The sequence below is a fragment of the Lissotriton vulgaris genome, chromosome 1_1 (assembly GCF_964263255.1).
Source record: "Lissotriton vulgaris chromosome 1_1, aLisVul1.2, whole genome shotgun sequence".
NCBI lineage: Eukaryota > Metazoa > Chordata > Amphibia > Caudata > Salamandridae > Lissotriton > Lissotriton vulgaris.
The window spans coordinates 1853195590-1853215613 of record NC_141685.1 but is presented as its reverse complement, the minus strand read 5'-3'; positions in this window follow the sequence as shown (position 1 = coordinate 1853215613).

The following is a 20024-nucleotide window of genomic DNA, read 5'->3' as shown; positions in this document are numbered from 1 at the left end:
TCAGTACAGTCTCTCCGTAGCTGACACCTTAGTCCATGTCTAAATTCCGCACACTAACTCCAAATCACACCACGTGCGTCCAGGTAGAATGCGGGATATTGTCCCATATACAACAGAGGATCAATGCTATTGATGTTACTAACCAGAGAGTTGAAGGGATAAAAATTAGAGCAGCACAACCTTTTTTCCTGAACAAAGGAAATTACCTGTGGCAAGAAGACAAGAGGCTGCCACTACTGGAGGTTGCCCAAATACCAAACAACCACCCACAGCCCTGGAGGAACTCATTGAGTCTCCTCTCCACCCAGAGGCTGTACTAAGTGTCAGAAGCATAGAGACAACAGCAACGATACCAACTTCAGGAAGTAAGTGAAATGCATGAACTGCTAGGTTTCATATGTGTCAAGGGGAACTTAACACACCATACTTAAATGCATTGCAACCACTCATTCAAATAATCAGCTAAAATGCTGCAACTATTCAGATATCCACAATATAGGGCCTGATTGACAAAGGTAAACTTAGAAATCTGGTCTAAGCTTAGACCAAATGCCTGAGTTTATGACTTTGGGAATTCACAAAGGACATTTACAAACAGTATGTTTAGGCCCACACTTGGAGTCAATCTATGCACTGAGTGAGGAGATAAATAAACTATTCGTAAATGCCCCTTGTGAATTCCCAAAGTCATAAATTGAGACGTGTGGTCTAAGTTTGGACCAAACATCTAAGTTTACCTTTGTGAATCGGGCCCTATATATTTTCCAAAGGACTACCAGTGTACTGCCTCAATGTACATGTATTCATATTACAAAGGCTACTGTGCACAATTACGCTAATCAATGCAACAAAGTTGTATAAAGTACATATTTTGAAATGTTGACGTTTTGCATATGTGATTTGGGTTGTTGGTTGACTGGGATGTGAGAATTGATCAAGCAACAGCCAAAATTCTTTGCAGGGTGAAGCACAAAAAGACAGTAAATTAACCTGTGCTTAACCCTGGGTAGCTTGGCACTAACAGCAGTCAGGCTTAACTTAGAGGCAATGTGTAAAGTAGTTATGCAGCACACAATCAGTAATAAAGTGAAAAATTGAGCAACCTTTTATAAACTTTTTGACAACAAAATGGCAAACCCCCATCAGTAAAACTGAAGTTATTAATTTGTAAATTTTCTTGTAAAGACTAGCAGCTGAAAGATCAAAGCACCAACCGCAGACATCTAGAGCCAGATGTACGATATTTTTTTGCGGTTGCAAATGAGAAATCGCCCATTTGCGACCACAAAATTGGTCTATTTACAAACCCTATTTTGCAAGTCACCTACTCGCAAAATAGGATTTGCGACTCACTGTGAGGAAGAGGCATGCCAAGGGTGTCCTATCCTAATAGCGATTTGCACTTCAATGCACAATTGTTTTGCGACCGCAATTGGGGTCGCAAAACACTCACAGTTTACCACCAACTTCATGATGGCGGTAAGCCACAAGCAAACAAGAAGGGGTCCCCAGGTGACCCCTTCCCCTTTGTGAATGGATGCAAAAATGTTTTTTAAGAGCAGGCAAAAGTTAAACAGAGACGTTTTGTTTTCCTTTTTAAATGAATCCCGTTTTCTTTTAAGAAAAAGGGCCTGCATTAAAAAAAAAAGCCTGCTTTATTTAAACAGCAGTCACAGACATGGTGGACTGCTTACCCAGCAGGTCACCATCCCTGGCAGTGTTAGCCATTCCCAATGGGGTCGCAAATTGCACCTGCCTCAAGAATATTAATGAGGCATGCAAATTGCGAACACATTAGGAATCACAAACAGTGTCTGAGACACTGTTGTAAATTACATTTTGAGAGTTGCAAATTGTGAGTCGCAAAATGACGCAATTTGCTACTCCTAAATGTAGGAAGGTGGCTACCTGACTATGGTTACCCCAGATTTTTTGCCTTGTGTTTAGCTGGTTTTCGACTTAGTTGGCCTGGTTCCCTGCTAAACAGGGCCCCAGGCTATCTGCTCTCTCTGTAAAATGGATTCCATGTACCCTAGGTGCATAACTAGATTGGCTTGGGTCACCTTATCAGTCCCTGTACAGAGCACTATAAGTGCCCAGGGCATAGGTGCATCCAAGGCCTACCAGGGGCTGCAGCATATCTTTTGCCACCCCTGGCTGGCTATCTAAAATTGACACAACTGGCTGATCACTCCGCTGGGGCAAGGTGGTGTAATCACCCCTTGCTTAGATATAGTTTGCCTATATCCATACCTAACTGGACACATATATACCTATCAGTCACTCCTATGGCAGGCCTTAACAATCCTGGAGGCAGAGTGCGTGGTTTAATGTGAGATGGAGCTCTGGCATGAGCTGAGCCTGTCTGCAGCTGTCGGGAACAACTCCCTAAGCTGTTCCGGGATAATGCCAAACCATATACTATTAAGTGCATTATAATCCTCGCGTTTATATAGCAACTTTGGTTTGGCTTTATCAAAACATGTCGTGTAAGGTGTCATACGATTTAGAATACTATCTCCTCGACAGTTCTGTCAATGGGGATAGCATTCCACCCCTCTAGAGGGAGAAGACATGTTACTTTACTGAAACGCGGTTGATTTTTAAAAAAACCTCAGATCCACAAAATGGATGCTTCTGTCACAGACATAAGTCTGACCTCCTGCTGCTGACCGAAACTCAGCAGAGAAGGCCTGTACAAAGGCTTTCCTGTCGCAGGGAGGTGTTACACCACCCCAGACAGGAGATAGTGGATTGTAGCAAGGAGGTTTGAAAGAAACCAGACACTGCCTGGGGAGCACAAGGCTTCCCCTTGCATGATCCGGCCAAACCGGTTCTGGGGCACACCAGCCCCTGTCCCAGCGTGGCCTGGATCAAAGGAAAGGGGTGTACCCACCCCCTTCCTGGGTCCCACCCATAGGAGGGGACTTAGCAGGTAATCCAGCCCCCTAGATTGGTATAAGAATGGGAGCAGTGCCAACGCACTCAGATTATCCTGATGAAACATTTGAAACAAAACTCTGGACCCTTCGACATCCTACTCAACGTAGAAGACTGAAGAATCTCCCTTGTGGTCAAGGAGTGACCACCCTGTGCAAACAGGCACCACCCAGCACCTCAACATATGCTTTGTTGCAGTCCCTGCCGGAACTCGAGCAACAGAGATCAACGAGATTAAGCTTGCCTGCCTTCTTACAGCCCGATCCACAGTCCCTGCAGAGCTGAGACCCGTGGAGGCGACCGGAAGCGTGGGGCATGCCATCTTGAAAAGACCACGAGACGCTGACCGTGCAGCCCACAAGTGACCCTTGAAGCTGTACACCGGGGTTTGAGAAGCCCCACCCCAGAGCCACTCTTGCACCGAAGCTCACCCCTCTACACTCGACGAGTGCTGCGTGGGGCCCTTCTGCTTTCTTTGGCTCGACACGTTGGCCCGGTCACTTGCCAGCTGGCTTGTGGCCCCTGTGCCAGTGAAAACCTAGTTACGACTTGCGATTCTGGTTGCTTTAGACTTTCTCCAGCTCCTCTGAAAAGGAGCACCCGCTCTGACCCTCCTGGTCCGAGTGAGAAGCAATCTTCTAGTCCTGCGTGGATTGCTCTTGCCAAGTGTTGCTTGCTCCGATCTTGAAGCCGACAGCGCCAACGGTGAGAGCCTGCGTGGGACAGCTCATGACTTGCTCCTGGACATCGCAGATGCCCCAGAGCCCACGTGGCAGCGGAGAGAAGCTCCTCAACAACCACCTGATTGCGCCCGACATTGCCGTGTTCCGTCCTGGTTCCACCCTGGTCACTGCTGAGTGACCCAGACTCTGTCCCCTCTGCTTTCAGGTACTTTTCTACTCTGATCCACCCTTGGATCACACCGGACACTTCTCCTTCACATCGCCTGCAGCATCTTCAGCTTCAAGCACCAAGAACCTGCGTGACGAAACCCGACGCCACTTCGACCCTATGCACCCGCTTCCTGTGGGTGAGGTAACATCTAGGTTCAGCGGAAGTATCCTAAAACTCTATCTGTGTAACTTTTACGCACCATTGACTTAACATTGGTGCATGCGTGTGCTTTAAGTGCTGCACCCGAATCCCGCGGGCTTTTCCCGACTTCAGCATTGCTTGTCCCGACTGCTCCCAGCGATTCCCTAGGCCCTAGGCCTAACCACTGTTCGATTGGTATCTCTTATACCACTTTTTTAATATACGGTTTGAGTGGCCACCCGCCCTCATCCATAATTGTGCAACTTTGTATGTTATACTGTGCTTTTGATTTAACGCTTGTGCCCCTTTGCTCATAAAGAGTACTGGGGATTATTTTAGAAATAAATACATATATTTTTATAATATATACTTGTGTGTTGTCCTTTCATTTGATATTACAGGACTGTGATTGGTAAAACAGCTCGCTTAACACAACCTCTTGAGTTTAGCCTTTAAGGCTGCTTAGTCTATGCTACCATTACGATAGCGTGTCTAATAAGGTTGACTTACAACCAGACACCATAAGGGTTGTTAGGACTGATACAAGGTGGTTCCAGAATTGGAAACATCATATATCAGGCCAACATCTCACACTAAATTGTAAGGGTCGTACATCTGGCCCCTAATCATGTGAGACCAGGTCAAAGTAAAAAAAATTGGCAACCGTGATGAAGCGTGTTTTAGAAGTGGATTGGGCATGGTCATCACTTAAATTTGGACTTAAAAGAAATTCAGAGAAAAATTGTCTGAGAATGTAAAGTTCTGCGGGATGGGGCTGCAGGAGGTGTCTGAGAAGGGAGCATTGTTGTTGGATGGGCTTGGGTCAAAGCCACAGTGAAGTATTTCTACATTTAGACTTAAATTCATATTTATGAGCCCTTTTGCTGCCATAGCGCTATTTTTTATGATGCTTGGCAGCGCAAACTACAAAATCATTTTTATGATATCACACAAATTCAATATGCCTCACAGATATGGAGTAAGGCAGCCAAATCTCTGCGTTGACATATGTTTGCTAGGAAGGCGTTCCATGGGCGTTACGGTCAGTGTTTCCAAGCAACACCTATGGATTTGATGCTTCCCTAGATTTACAAAACTATTTAAACCTGGGGATATGCGGAAACCTTATGCCTCCCCAGGGGAGGCGCAACGAGGAAACATAGCATTATTTCTCCTCATTATTTCCTCTTTCCATGTGTGCTACATTCAGCAGCACATATAGAAAGAGGAAAATCCTCGCAGGAGTGTTTTTGTGCAAGATGGCGACCCTTCCTGCACAAAATCAATTCTGCCAACAACACATGCATGGAAGGGTGCCTGCATTGGTGCTAAACTGCCAAAAGGGCGCCAGCCCAGGGGAGAAGGACAGGAATGAAGCTTATTGGATAAATGAGGTACATTCCTGCCCATTCACTTTAATGCAGAGCAGTGCAGCAAGGTGACTTGCTGTGCTGTGGTATGCTAAATCCACATAAATGAGCCCCTTAGTCTCCAAAATGGAAGTCAAAATCTCTGGAGGGGTGACGCAGAAGTATGTAGCTGAAAAAAGTTCCAGAAGGTCGAATACACCTTTGACGATGGACCGCTGAAAAGGATTTGCAGCTGCGGAGAAGAACGCAGTGAGGGAAGTCTCAAAATCAATCTGACCAGCAAAGCACTTTGGGTGGATAGGTGAGCATGTTTTGGAATGTGACCATCTGGGCACATTTTGCACCACAGCTAAAGGCTCAGGATAGGTGGAGCCCCTCTTGGGGGTTCCGGACACACTCAGGTTTTGTCCAGGTGTGGGTTCAAGATGGTGGGAGCCTTTTATGTCCCTGTGGTTCTGAATGAGAGGCCAGCAAAACAGCCCTTGGAGTCACTCTGTCACCTGGGTGCTAGTGAAAATGTAGGGCTGCCCTCTGAGGTCTTAAAGCAGGCTGCAGGCAGCAAGGCAGTCTTTCCATGTATAGCAGAAGTTTGGCAGAGTGCACAGCAGGTCACAGCAGCAGGAAGTCCTCTGAGAGTCCTTCCGCATGTCCAGTAGTGAACTAAAGAGTGAGTCTAAAGGTCCTATTTTATACCCCGGTGCCCTTCTACTGTAAGGTAGGAAAATCTTCTTAAAAGGTTCATTTGAAGTGCATGGAATTTCATGACTCCCCTAACCTGGCTTCAAGTTGGCTGCAGTGACAATGTGTGGTGTTTAGGCCATTTGTGTGAAGGCAGAGCTTATGCTATTCAGGTGCATGTGTGGCTGTGCACAGCTCTTCACCTCCATTCTGCCAGCAGAGGGCCCATTCAGGAACACCCAAACCCTCTATTGTGTAATTGTCTGGGAGGAATTCACAAAGTATAAGCTGTCGGCTACACCCAGGCATGTGACCCAGAGACAGGCTACAGACACAAAGGGGCTAGTGTTAGCAAAATGCCAACTTTCTCCAAGTGGAATTTTCAAAATTGTAATTTAAAATTCGACTTTACATGTTTCATTACAATTTCAAATACACCAAACATGAACTTGTTACCTGTTATCATTTGGAAGTTGCAGTGTATTAATTGTAATAAGGTAATTCCAATGTTATCCTATGGGAGAGGTAGGTCTTGAGTAGTGAAAAACCTATTTACAAGTTTTTCACTACCAGGAGATGTAAAACTTTAAAGTACACATCCAACTTTTTTAAATGAACTGCACCCTGCTCTCTTTGCTATCCAGGGCCTACCCTAGGGGTGACTTATATGTATTAAAATAAAAGATTTTGGCCTGGCAAACGCTTTATTTTGCAGGTTGACATGACAGTTTAAAACATCCACTCACAGGCTGCACTGGCATGCCTGAGACATGGTTAAAGGGCTACCTGAGTGGATGGCACAATAAGTGCTGCAGGCCTACCATTAGCATTTACTTTATAGTTCCTGGGTATATGTAGTACCACTTTACTAGTAACTTATAAGTAAATTAACTATGCCAAATGGGGATAAGCAAATATTACCATGTTTTTTTAAGGCGTGAGCACATGCACTTTAGACGTGTTAGCTGTGGTAAAGTGCAAATAGACCTAAGGCCAGCAAAAGCAAGATCAGCAAAAGAAATGGAGGAAGAAGGGTGAATGTTTGGGGGAGACAACCTAAGTCTGACAGGTCTAATATCCACTGACATAACAATCTGTTTACAGCACACATAATTGATTACAAGTCAATGGCTGGACAACCCAATAAGCAGAATCCTAGGAAACCAACGTCAGCCATTATTTCTTCATGGAATATTTTCATGCAGTTAATACTATAGGCGCTATTACTCGCAAAATGGCAAATGAATCTAATTACCTAGACATTAATCACACAAGTTTGGCTGTCTCAATAAATCAATAGCTAATACACGGAATACATCAGCCACATTGAAAAAAATGGCAAGAGGATATCACAGACACCAAGGAAAATGGTTCATAATAGAACTTACAAATGCCAAAAATAAAACATTGTGCTAGCAATATCACCACAGAACATAACAACTATTTTTTATTTTAGAGTTCTACACACTCAAAATTAATTAGAAATGTGAAATAAATCATGTTACATAAATATTTCATTTAACACACCGCAAAATATTTGTCACATATTGCAAGGCTTTCTGGATTTTAATTCTTAAATAACAAACTTAAACTGTAACAAATATTTATGTGAAAAACGGTTAATATAATTTTCCTAGAAAGTAGCAACATTTTACTTTATCATTAGCAACAGGATAATATCTGATTCTAGCTGGCCTTTGCTTCAATGCTGGATTATGTAGCCACATCCACAAAAAAATTGCCAGTCCTGTATTCTGCCACTAGAATAGGAAAAGGATAGTAAACTGTTAGTTTCAAGTTGAAATGAAAGAGATAACTATGCATGAACAAAAAAGTCCAGATTATTCTACTTCATTAGACTATGCTACAAGATAAATTCTCACCACATATACAAAGGCACAATCACATGCACTAGACATCGTGTGCTCTTTTGTCATTCTCAAATCATGCATTTTGCTTATATGGGTGGATGCAGGGGTCACCAGTATTCCCCTAAAGTTGTGTGCATTATTATTGTAGCCTGTACAACATCACCATATGCCAGGGCTTACATGTAGATATAACCCCTAATCTACATCAACATCTATGTTCTAAATGCTTAATTTTTCACCTGAGCTTTGATTACTGCATTACAATCTTTGGGAAATTCTCAGTCGGTGATGAATGGTGGGTTTTAATATTGTCCACAAAAATAGGGCCAGATGTAGGTAGCCCTTTACCGATCGGAATCGGCCGAAAATACAAATTTTCGGCTGTTTCCGATCGGTAAAGGGCTATGGAGATGTAGGGGCACATATTCTGTAATTTTACCGAATCGTTATTATTACCGAATCAGTAAATTTACCGATTCAGTAATATTTACCGATTCGGTAAAATTACCGAAAATGCAATGTGGGTAGCCAATTTTCCATTGGCACATGGCTTTCAGAATCGGTATTTTACCATGGAATACAAATCCATGGTAAAATACCGATTCCTGTGTACATGCACATCTGTGCAAGTACACATGTGCCATGTGACAGGCAGATGTGCCCTTAGGGCATGTCTGTGTGCCCCATTGCACACATGCCCGTTTTGGGGGTGCTAGAGTGTGTCAAAGAGACACCCCCTGCACCCTTGACAAATTCGGTATTTACCGATTCGGTAAATACCGAATCGGTATTTGGATTGAATCCTATGGGCTTCAAGGCCCATAGGATTCAATAGCAAATACCGATTCGGTATTTACCGAATCGGTAAATACGGAATTTCAAGGTATCGGTAAAAAATCCAGATGTTGGTACCTACATCCCATTTACCGATTTTGAAATACCGATTCGGTAAAATTCGGTATTTCAAAATCGGTAAATGGGATTTACCTACATCTGGCCCATAATCCTTAGGCAACATTGTTAAAACTACCATACTGTCACAACCAAACATGCTTATCTCATTGTAAGTACATAGACATCACTTTCTCATTCATCCATTTAATTAGGTACATATTATGAACACAAACATCATTTATATAGATTCATATATATTCATTCTGTTGAGTCCTCTGCTTCTTGGCTACCTCAACACCTGTAAAACACAGCACTCTGTGTAGTCCCACAGTTCCCGGACCTCAGATAATGCCGTATGAAGCCTGCAGTTGTGGGCTGGGAAAGTCACTCACATAGGCATTTTTGCTCTTGTGCTCCTCGGCTCCTGCTCCTTCCTTCTTCAACTCCAAAAAACCAATCACTGTCCTGGGGGTTTGAAGTTGTCTTTTACGATGACTCCACAGCTAGTCCACTCCAGGTTTTTATTCTCTTTTCTGTTCCCTTTCCATCATATCTGTTCCTTCCTTGGTTTCCTTCTGAATTTTCCAGTCCATTACATTTGCTGTCATGTGGTATTTGATGTCATTTTCTTTTCCTATACTTTTACTATTTAAAAGCCTCATTCTAGTTGGAGGGTGTGTCGCAACAAAGTTCTGTTCATTCTCTTATTTCCTTGCTCCCTTTACTTGTTGATCTTGACTCCTCGCTCCTGAATAATACCACTATCAGATTCCAGATTCCTCGTTTTCTTCAATCTTTATAAGGTTTTGTCCAGCAAGAAATTTTTATGCTTTTGTCTGTTTTCTCCTGAAATGGTGCCAGCTTCTCTTGGCCACTTGTTTACCACACATTTCAGTGTGTGTATAATTGCAGTAGAACACCAGGACTGGATTATAGATAGGTATCCAGACCAGAACACATACAAACATGTTTTAGCTTTTACAAGTTATTATGTCATATTCAATATAAACTCCATACCTTATTTTTTCAACTCCAGTAAGTATGTGGAGATCTCTGCAGTCAAGGTGGTGATCTCAGCCTGCAATGACAAACAACAAAGGACATACAGAGACAGTAAGTAGGTCATTCTTTGGCCAGTCATTCGCCTCAACACGTTGGTCCTTCTTCCTGCTGCTTTCTTTGCCCAATATTCCCTTTAAAATGGCTGAAGTACATGGAGAAAAGGAATCCATCCTCAGCTTCAGACAATACCTGAAAACATGGCTTTTCACCCAAGCTCACTACTGACAGCACAGCTCCTCTTATTGACTGCCTTGCCTGGTTCCTTTTCTATAGCGCCATGAAGCCTTCTGGCGTACGAGCGCTCAATAAATTCCAATTAACATTAACATTAACATTCTGAAGAAGAGTTAGAGATAATTTGGGAAAGGGCCCTCCAACATTTTCCTCAACTATATGGAAGGGCCTGAAAACCAGTTGATTAATGCAGCATGGGCCTAAATATGGGAGGGTGTTGTGATGCTTTGCAATGCATTTTGTGTCCAAACAGGCACTCACTTTTCCTTATTTTGTAACAATTCCTTTTTAATGGACAGAGCTAGGGAGCTGAGAAAAGAACATGACCCAGGGCAAAGAACAATAAGGATCTTGTCCACTAGGCAGACATATCAGGTGTGTTCTATGAGTTAGGAAGATGCACTTACCAATTACCACAACAGTAGCAACTTACAGAAAATCTGACTTACTTGAGGTCTTTGGTTCCATGACCCTTTTCACAGCATTTGTTACCCATGGTATAGACTGAACTGCAAAATGGATTCCGGGAATTGTATTGGGTTCTTCCCTGGACTCCTGTCTTTAGTAATGTAGACATGGGGTCAGATATGCGGGTGCCGCTTGATTTGCTTTCTTCCTACAAAATCATATAAAGCTCTTTGCCCTTCTTGATGTCCCACATGAAGTAGGAACTACATGGCAGATTTTCTCCATTGAGATGATGATATACAGCTAGGCATCTTCCTTTATCAATTCTTGAAGGTGTCCTCTCTTCCTGCTCTTACCAATTCATGTTTGGCTGATTTCTGCTCCTGGCTGCCAATTAATCATCTTGAACTATGACATAATCTGAACTCTTACCTTTGATTAAAACATGTCTCCAAATTCACAGATCTGGCGGTCTTCTTGCTTGGGGTCTTCCTCTGTCACAAGGCAAGGTAAGAAATGCTAGTAGGGGTGCAGCACTGATTGTGCCATACACACGAGCAGCCTTTCAAAGGGTTCTCAGACCTGCCACAGCAGTGTCTGCATGCAGCTTTTACTGCCATGTCGACTTGGCAAGTGCGCCCACTGGACAAGCCCTAACCTTCCCTTTTATTACATGTAAGCCATGCTATGGGCAGGGTGCAGTGTATGTGAAAGGTAGGACATGCACTAGTATGGGTGACATGTCCTGATGGTGAAATACTGTGTATTTTGTTTTTCACTATTGAAAGGCTATCTGTCTCATAGGATAGAATGGAGTTTACTTATAACATTTTATATCTTCCCATTGAGATACAATAGAGAAATGGAGTTTAGTATGTCTGAACTCAGAATGTAAAAAAGCATATTTTAGTTAAAAATTTTGAAAATACCACTTTAGGGCTAGATGTAGGTAATTCCCATTTACAGACTCTTAAATACCGAATTTTACCGATTCGGTATTTAAGAGTCTGTAAATGGGAAGGGGGCAGATGTAGGTAATTTTAAAATATGAATTACTGAATCTGTAAAATTCGGTATTTACCGATTCTGTAAATACAGAATCAGTATTTCCCATTGATTCCTATGGGCTTTGAAGCCCATAGGAATCAATGGGAAATACCGATTCTGTATTTACAGGATCGGTAAATACCGAATCCTGCAAGGGTGCAGGGGGTGTCACTTTGACACCCTCTAGCACCCCAAGTACAGGCTTGTGTGCAATGTGGCACACATACATGCCCTAAGGGCATGTCTGTGTGTCACATTGCACAGGTGTGCATGCACAGATGTGCATGCACACCTGAATTCGGTATTTTACCACACAATAGGATTGTGTGGTGAAATACCGACTCTTAAGGGCCTGTGGCACTGTAAACTGTGCCACCTACATTTGTAATTACAGAATCGGTATATTTACCGATTCGGTAATTTACCGAATCTGTAATTTTACCGAATCGGTAAATATACAGATTCTGTATTTTTCAGCCCCCTACATTTGATAACCCTAATACCGGTCGGAAACAGCCGAAATCGGCCATTTCCGACCGGTATTAGGGCTCCTACATCTGGCCCTTAGAAATTAGGTATTTTCTTGCTTAGCCATCCTTTGCACCACAACCCTGGTCTCACCAATGACAACAACTACCGCCACCAAGCCGCTGCTTTCACTGCGACCCGTAGGCACTAGACTCCACACTGCCTTGCTTCACTCCGCTGCCCTGGTCTCACAAACGATGACATTGCTGTCTGACATCACCGCTGTGGTCTTCACCGTGGTCTGTGGGCACCGCTCGTAAGCTATATGCAGCACCGCCCCATCCCACACCACAGCCGCTGCCCACTGAGGCCAGCCCCATCGACTTCTGATCCTAGATGGCCGCCGAAGCTTGCACCATGACTGTCAGCACCACAATTAGCACCACCCCTCTTTGCACTGCAGTCCTGGTCTCACCAACACTGATGGACGACCGCAAAGGAGCCACTGCCTGCAGTGTGACCTCAGGGCACAACACGCCACACTGCTTGTCTCACACCATAGCCTCAATGACCGCCGTGGCAGGAACACACCACCGTGGTCGTCCGAGCCAACAACAAGGTACTGTTTAAAGTCTTCTGATACCAACGCCGGTCCGCACCGACGTGGTCGACAGACCCGGTTAGATTTGATCGTTGTCCGTTGTCACACCGAACAGAGCTACCAACTTGAAGGAACTGCATTTTTAAGGGTATTCTTGCAGAGTAGAGATTTTGATTATTGTATGTTGGACTTTTATCTTTATTGTCTTGATTGCACAGATAAATATTGGTTATTTTTTTTAACTGGTGTGCTGTCCTTTTGTAATGTTTTCACTGTATTACTGCATTTTATGTGCAAATGCTTCACACGCTGCCTCTGAGATAAGCCTGACTGCTATGCCAAGCTACCCAGTGGGTAAGCAGGGGTTATTTTCATTAGTGTATCCCCCTTATCCTGCTTATAAGGAAGGGTCCCTATTCGGACAATGGTGTAAACCAGTGCCAACTAGAGACCCCCATTTCTAATACTTTGTTTCTGTTTTTCCATGCATTGGACCCTTTACACCTGCACATAATATTAACTGAGTTCGCTCTACGTGTCTGGATGGTATAGGTTGTTGGTGGTTGTCCACGACTGAAAGCTTTGAAATTGAAGTCGTAAACAATTTAATGGTCACATATGGGTCAACTGTAATTGCAATTGAAAGTGGGTGAAGGAGGTACCTGGGTATCGAAATGTTAACAGTGCCGAAGGTGAACAGCATGGCTGGTGTGTTTGCAGTTGAGAGATAGTGGGTGGGTGTATAGTAAATGGGGCAAAATAATAAAGCGCATGCTAAAGAACCTAGTGGAAAGGGGATAAAGAGGAACAAGGTGGCATGAAAGATATTCAGGGGGAAGATTTCAGAAAGATGGGAGGAGAATGAGGGAACATGCGGCTAACAGAATGAGCTGTAAGAAGGGGAGAACGGGAGTGACTGAGACACTCCCACTACTGATACCTCTTCCACAGACCAAAGAAATGTTTTATTCAAATGCTACTATTTTCAAAATTCAAACATTTTCACTTCTAATTAATCACAACAAAATTCTTGTTATTACTCATTTGGGTGCTATTGCTAACAAGGATTGGCAACACCAATAGGTGTGGCTTGTATCTGGTAGAAGTTCATTGGTATGTGATACGTCTCAATGCAATAACAGAAAACATTATGAGAGGCATCCAAATACTGGTCATTACCTCCTCGTCCATCTTTCTTGCTACAGCCCTTGCCTGGGAGATGCTATCACTGTCCCACAGAACCTATTCACTAGCTGACATACAAAAAATTCTCCCCTACTTGGCTTCTCTTCCTATGTGATAGTAGAAAAGGGGAGGAGTATTGACTTCACATCCTGTTTCTTTCTCTTTTCATCCTGAAGCACCCCAGCTGTTCAGGTAAGATTGTTTGTTCTGTTTATTGTTTCCAGTAATAGCATTTTGCTTTAGTCATACAATTCGCATTAGTTATATGTCCTAGAGTCACTTGCTCTAGCAGGCATGACCGTGTTTGTTGGGGAATTTCTTTTAATTTGAAACCCTCCTTTAGCAGGCATGTTTTCTCAGGCACAAACTGTCATACAGTAGTATTTACCTAAGCGGTGGGGTTTTCTAAGATTAACTGACAAAAAATCGAAGGTCAGAATATCGACCTACAAAAATATCGCAGCAAGAATATCGAAGTCAAGAAAATAGACATCCTATCTATGGTAAGTAGAAAAATATTGACAACAAAATATCGATGTCAAAAATATCGTTGTTAAAAATATCGTTTTTCATTTAGGTAAAAAAAATAATGTAAAATAAAGTAAATAATACATATAATTAAAATATACATACTTTAAAATATTTTAAAAGGTTTAAAAATTATAAGTAATATGTATGTATTATTTAAAAATACATTAAACATATACATATAAATTATAATATATATACTTAAATAATATGGTTTAATAATTATTTTGATAACTTTTAAATTATTATAAAAATCTTATGAATTATAAATACACCTATACACATAAAACAATAATATAAATTAAAATTAAATAAATATATGTAACACATTAAAAAAAGTAAAATTGTTTTTAATCTTTTTAAAATTAATTATATACTACATTAGCTAAAATAATGCAAAAAATATTAGCGTAGGGGTTAAAACTACTATTTCCACTCCAGGGAAAGCAACGTTATGGAAAGTGTTGGATAGCATAGGGGTAAAAATTACTATTCCCACTCCAGTGAGTGCAACATTGGGGAAAGTGTTGGGTAGCGTAGGGGTAAAAATGACTATTCCCACTCCAGTGAGTGCAACAGTAGGAAAAGTGGCGTATAACTTAGGGGTAAATATTACTATTCCCAATCCAGTCAGTGCAACTGTAGGGAAAGTTTTGGATAGCATAGGGGTTAAAATTACTATTACTATTCCAACTCCAGGTAGTGTAACAGTGTGGAAAATGTAGACTAGCATAGGGGTTAAATTAATTTACTTATCAATTAAATAATGTTTGTAAAATAAATAACATATTAATAATTAATTAACAAAGAAATTATTAATGAATATATTGCTATTTACTTAAATATCATTAAATTACTTAAAATCCTATTCCCCCATAAACTCACAATGCGCTGCACATTGCAAATAACACAATTAATTCAATTATCAATTAATCAATTAATAAACATGATTTAGCAATGACAAATTAATTAACAATAAAGTAATAACCAATCCCAATAAATAAAAACATATTGATTAATTAATTCATTATAATTAAATGACTTCCCACCATATTCCCCTATAAACCCACAAACCACTATATATAAAAGAAATCACATAACTAATTTAATTATCAATTTGATCAATTAATACAAATGTATTACCAATTATTTTTTAATTAACAATAAATGAATTAACAATAACAATAAATAGAAACTATGAATACATTGATAATAATTAATATAATTCTAAATTAACCAATTAATAAAAAATAATTAATAATTAATTTACAATACATTCATAATCAATAACAATATGTAAAAACATATTCATTAATTCATTATAATTAAATTACTTCCCACCTTCTTCCCCTATAAACCCACAACCCGCTCTGATACTAAAATGCAAAATTTACTTTAAAAAAATTACTAATTTCTATTCATTTAATACATATATTTAAAAATAATGAAAATACATTAAAAAGAAATGTTTAACATACATATGAAATACATACTAAAATACATAACACTAAAAAAAATCACTATTATAGACAATTCTATTTTTGCTAACGATATTACTTACTTCGATGTTACTTACTTCGATATTAAAAAACAATATTACTTATCTTGAGGTCGATATTCTGGTCAACGATATTCTTGAATTCGATATTATGTCCCTGCGATATTAAAAACTCAATATTAGTGTAGGTCAATATTAAACATTATATATTTTGACTTGCCACTGTTTTCTGAGTCACGTTGAGTGAGTTCTGGGAATTAAACCCTTTTAAAGATTATGAGCCCTTTCACCTATCGGCAAGCATATTGTGCTGAGCACAGTTAGCGTCTTAGGGTCTATTTAAGCCTCTTTTAGCCCAATTCAGAATGTCGGCCCAGGGGAAACTCCCAAGAGATTATGAGTTCCTTAGAAACAGGCCGAAATACAGGAAGTATTTGGTCAGTTTTCAAAGTAATGCAGCTTTCATTTCCTTGTGCGATGACTCATTCAAGTAACCAGCAGAGGAGATTCTAGGCCCCTCATCTGCCCTTGCTGCAATGGCTAATATCCAGCTGCTTATTGAACAGGCAGTGGAAGCTGCTCTTAAGGTTAAAGAAGGGCCCTCACCTGCTAAACAACCTTATATCTAGAAGTCTACTGATCCTGCTATAGAAGAGAATGGTGTTGAGGAGTATAAGAGGGGCAGATTCATTCAAGGGCCAGAGCTCTCTGACGTGTTGCAGCATTTGAGAGAAAAAATTGATCTCCCCATTTCTGACTCTGGTCTTATTGCGCGGATATGCATTTACCATGAAAAAATTAAAAGACAAGAGGCATTTTACAAAACAGGAACAAGTTGGTTTAATTGAACACAGCAGCCAGGAAAGCAGCAATAGAGTTGGGTCTGAAGACATTCTTGATGTAAAGAGGTTTTGTCTGGAATTTTATACATTTTTGAAGTACAATAAACCAATTGCACATTCCTGTAGAGCATGTAAATGTTCCACAGGTTCTAGTCATGAACCATAAATGCAACCATCTGATAGGAGGTACTGTTGGCTTTCCACTTTATGGAGACTCAATGTAATCCAGTGTGTATACATCCAGTAGTCCTCCATGGGGTGCATGTGATGATTCCTTGTAGTGTTACATGTGGCATCTGACTTTGTTGTATTTTGGGAACGTGCACTCCTTTTACCAAACATGCTTTATTGGGGCCAGTCTCCTCAGACCTTTTGTGGTGTAGCTGCCTATCTGTGTGATTGATCGGGGTTTTCCTTGTTCTCGTGTTTGTCTTCGGGCTAATTGAAACCACATCTGTAACCTATCAATTGGTAGGGTTAGGTTTGGATCGCAGGGCTTGTCTGACAATGTATCTCTGACTCAGGGTTGATGGGGAGGTCATCTTAAGTGGATCCAACAGCAATGATATGCAATTGTTTTTAAGTGTACATATAACATCGCAGTCATTGGCATCGCTTTTACTGACATTGGCATTATTATGCATACATTTGCCATGGCGTACATCAACATCATATTTACTGGTGTTGACATTGTTATGTGTACATATATTATGGCTTACATTTACATCACATTCACCGATATTAACATTCCCAATATATGCGTCCTGTGTCTGATTCACTACCCATGCATGGGGGTACAGCAGAGTGTTAAGCCATGAATGGAGGGATGTGGATAAATAATATTTCCCTTGTTTTTTTTTCCCAAACACTTCCCAGTGGTTAAGTGTACTGAAGAATTTCCAGTGATGGTTAAAGTAGATAATCGCCTGGCTGGTTTATCTTCATAAGGTAATAGAGTTTACACTGATTAAATCAGTGCATGAAATCTGGGAGGCTCTACATTCCAGAGGCAAGGCTGCTTGATATTATTGGATCTCTCTGCAACCTTTGATACGGTCCGTCATGACATTCTTTTGGATCACTTAGCATCGATAGGAGTTCAAGGCGTAGCCCTCAACCAATTGTGCTCTTTCCTCTCAGACAAAAGACAGTTCATGGCATTGCTCTCCTTTGTTTATGAGTTTCTTTCACTCTCCCCCGGCGTGTCCCCCAAGGATCCTCCATTAGCTTGTTCCTGATTAATGTTTATGTAGCAGCCTTGCCTCCTTTAATTAGATCTTTTGGGTTCACACTGACCTCTTACGCCAACGACACACAAATTGATGTTGCAGTTTCTAACCAAAACAACACTATTGGCAGATACTTCCATGACTGTATGCAGGTTATCAGTTCGTGGATGAGGAATAACTGCATAAAACTAAATTTTGACAAAATGGAGATCATCCTATTTGGCAACCGCCCTTCATTTTCATCCTCATCTTGGTGGCCAGAGGAATTGGAGTCACTACCTACTCTTGTCAGTAAAGCTTAAAACCTGGGAGTCATTATAGACAACAAGCTTTCCTTCGGTAACCAGGTCAACTGTTTGATGACTTCTACTTTCTTCATTCTAAGGATGATCAAAAGACCTTAAGATTCATTCCTCTGCAATCTCAAAAAACTGTCATGTCCTCCTTTATTCTGTCAAGGCTGGATTACTACAATAGTCTGTATACTAACATGCACTAACAACACTTAAAGAAGCTGCAGGTGCTGCAAAATGCAGCTGCCAGACTTCTTTCTGGCACTCCCAAATTCTGTTCTGCTAAGGCAGTAATCCAGCAACTTCATTGGTAACCAATCACAAAATACAATTAAGTTTGTGTATTGCCTAGAAGGCTCTTCATAACAGTGGCTCTGTTAATCATATACAGAGGTTCCCATGATATGTACCGGATAGAACCCTTTGGTCCCCAGGTGCAAGACTCTTAGTTGTTCACAGATTTAAAAAAGTCAACTGGAGTGGAAGACATTTTGTCATTAACACTGCTAAGGCCTGGAATGAGCTACCCCCTTTCCTTTATGCAGCCCCTGGTTTGCTTGCATTCAGGAAAGATTTAAAAACATGGAGTTTTAGCAACTATGCACCCTGAGTTCCATTTCCTTTCTTTTGAGCTAGTGCCAGGACACCCCAGGGTAACAGTGCACTTTATAAAACAGTTAACATTGACATATAGACCCTGAAGAAACAGCTCCTCCAGATTCTGTAGATAAGAGGGTGGAACAGGTCATCAGGTGAGTCTGTGCTACTTTCATACATATACTACATACATTTACATATACTACATACACACTGCAGTCTCTCCTCAAGGACTATCACCAATTAGCAGAGAAGATGTTGGAAGGGGCAGATTTATCCATCCTTTTAAGCATGATGGAGCAGCAGGTCCAGTTTCTCTCTATCCTTTGATAATCTCTGTGCTTCAGCAGTAGCATACGGGGCAGCTGTTTCCACCTGGCGTCATCTGTGGATGCGGAACTGGAAGGCAGACTCATTCCAGAAATCAGTTCTGATGAAGATGCAGTTTGATGGTTATTCCCTTTTTCATCAGCAGTTGGAGGATCTAATTGAAAAGACTGGAAAACAAGAAATTGAAGGTCCAGCTAAATCCTTTTCCAGGGGCAGGGGATTTTTTCCCAAAAAGCTTTTCCATGGGCATCTACGAAAAGAGGATAACAGCCCTTTTGTGGTAGGGGTCATGGTCGGGGGATCGTAAATTTTGATAAGTCCTGGTCACAGAATCCAGGAGCCCCTTCAAAGGCATGACAACCACCGCTAGAGACCAGTGGGGCTCATTTTTTCTTTTTCAAAGAGCTTTGGAGTAAGAATGTGTCAGAACAGCGGTCAGTGAGATTGGTTTCAGAGGGCTATTGCTTGGAGTTTGCAAGTCCTCCACCACATCATTTCCAACCAACACCCCTTCCGGGAAGTCTGAGCCAATGTTATGCTTTCTTGGATGGGGTTCAAGTCCTTTTGGCAAAAAATGCTATTCATAGTGTACCACATCAAGAACAAGGCAAAGGTTACAACTGGGCTCTGTTTCTAGTGCATAAGCCATCAAAAGAATCTCACCTAATTCTGAACTTGAAATACTTAAATAAGTACCTTCAAAATTAAAATGTATCAAAGTATTTGGCAAGTGTTTCTTTCGCCATCGAATATCCAGAGGCTGGTGTTTCATTTACAGGACTTGTTGTTAAGTTCTCAGGCCTCAGTAAGACTATGGTTACGAAGTGAACAGAAAATGGCATATTCTCTAGCCATTATTCCTCGGAGTCGCCACCACCTGTATCCCTTCGCACATCATGTGTTGGCCCATTGGA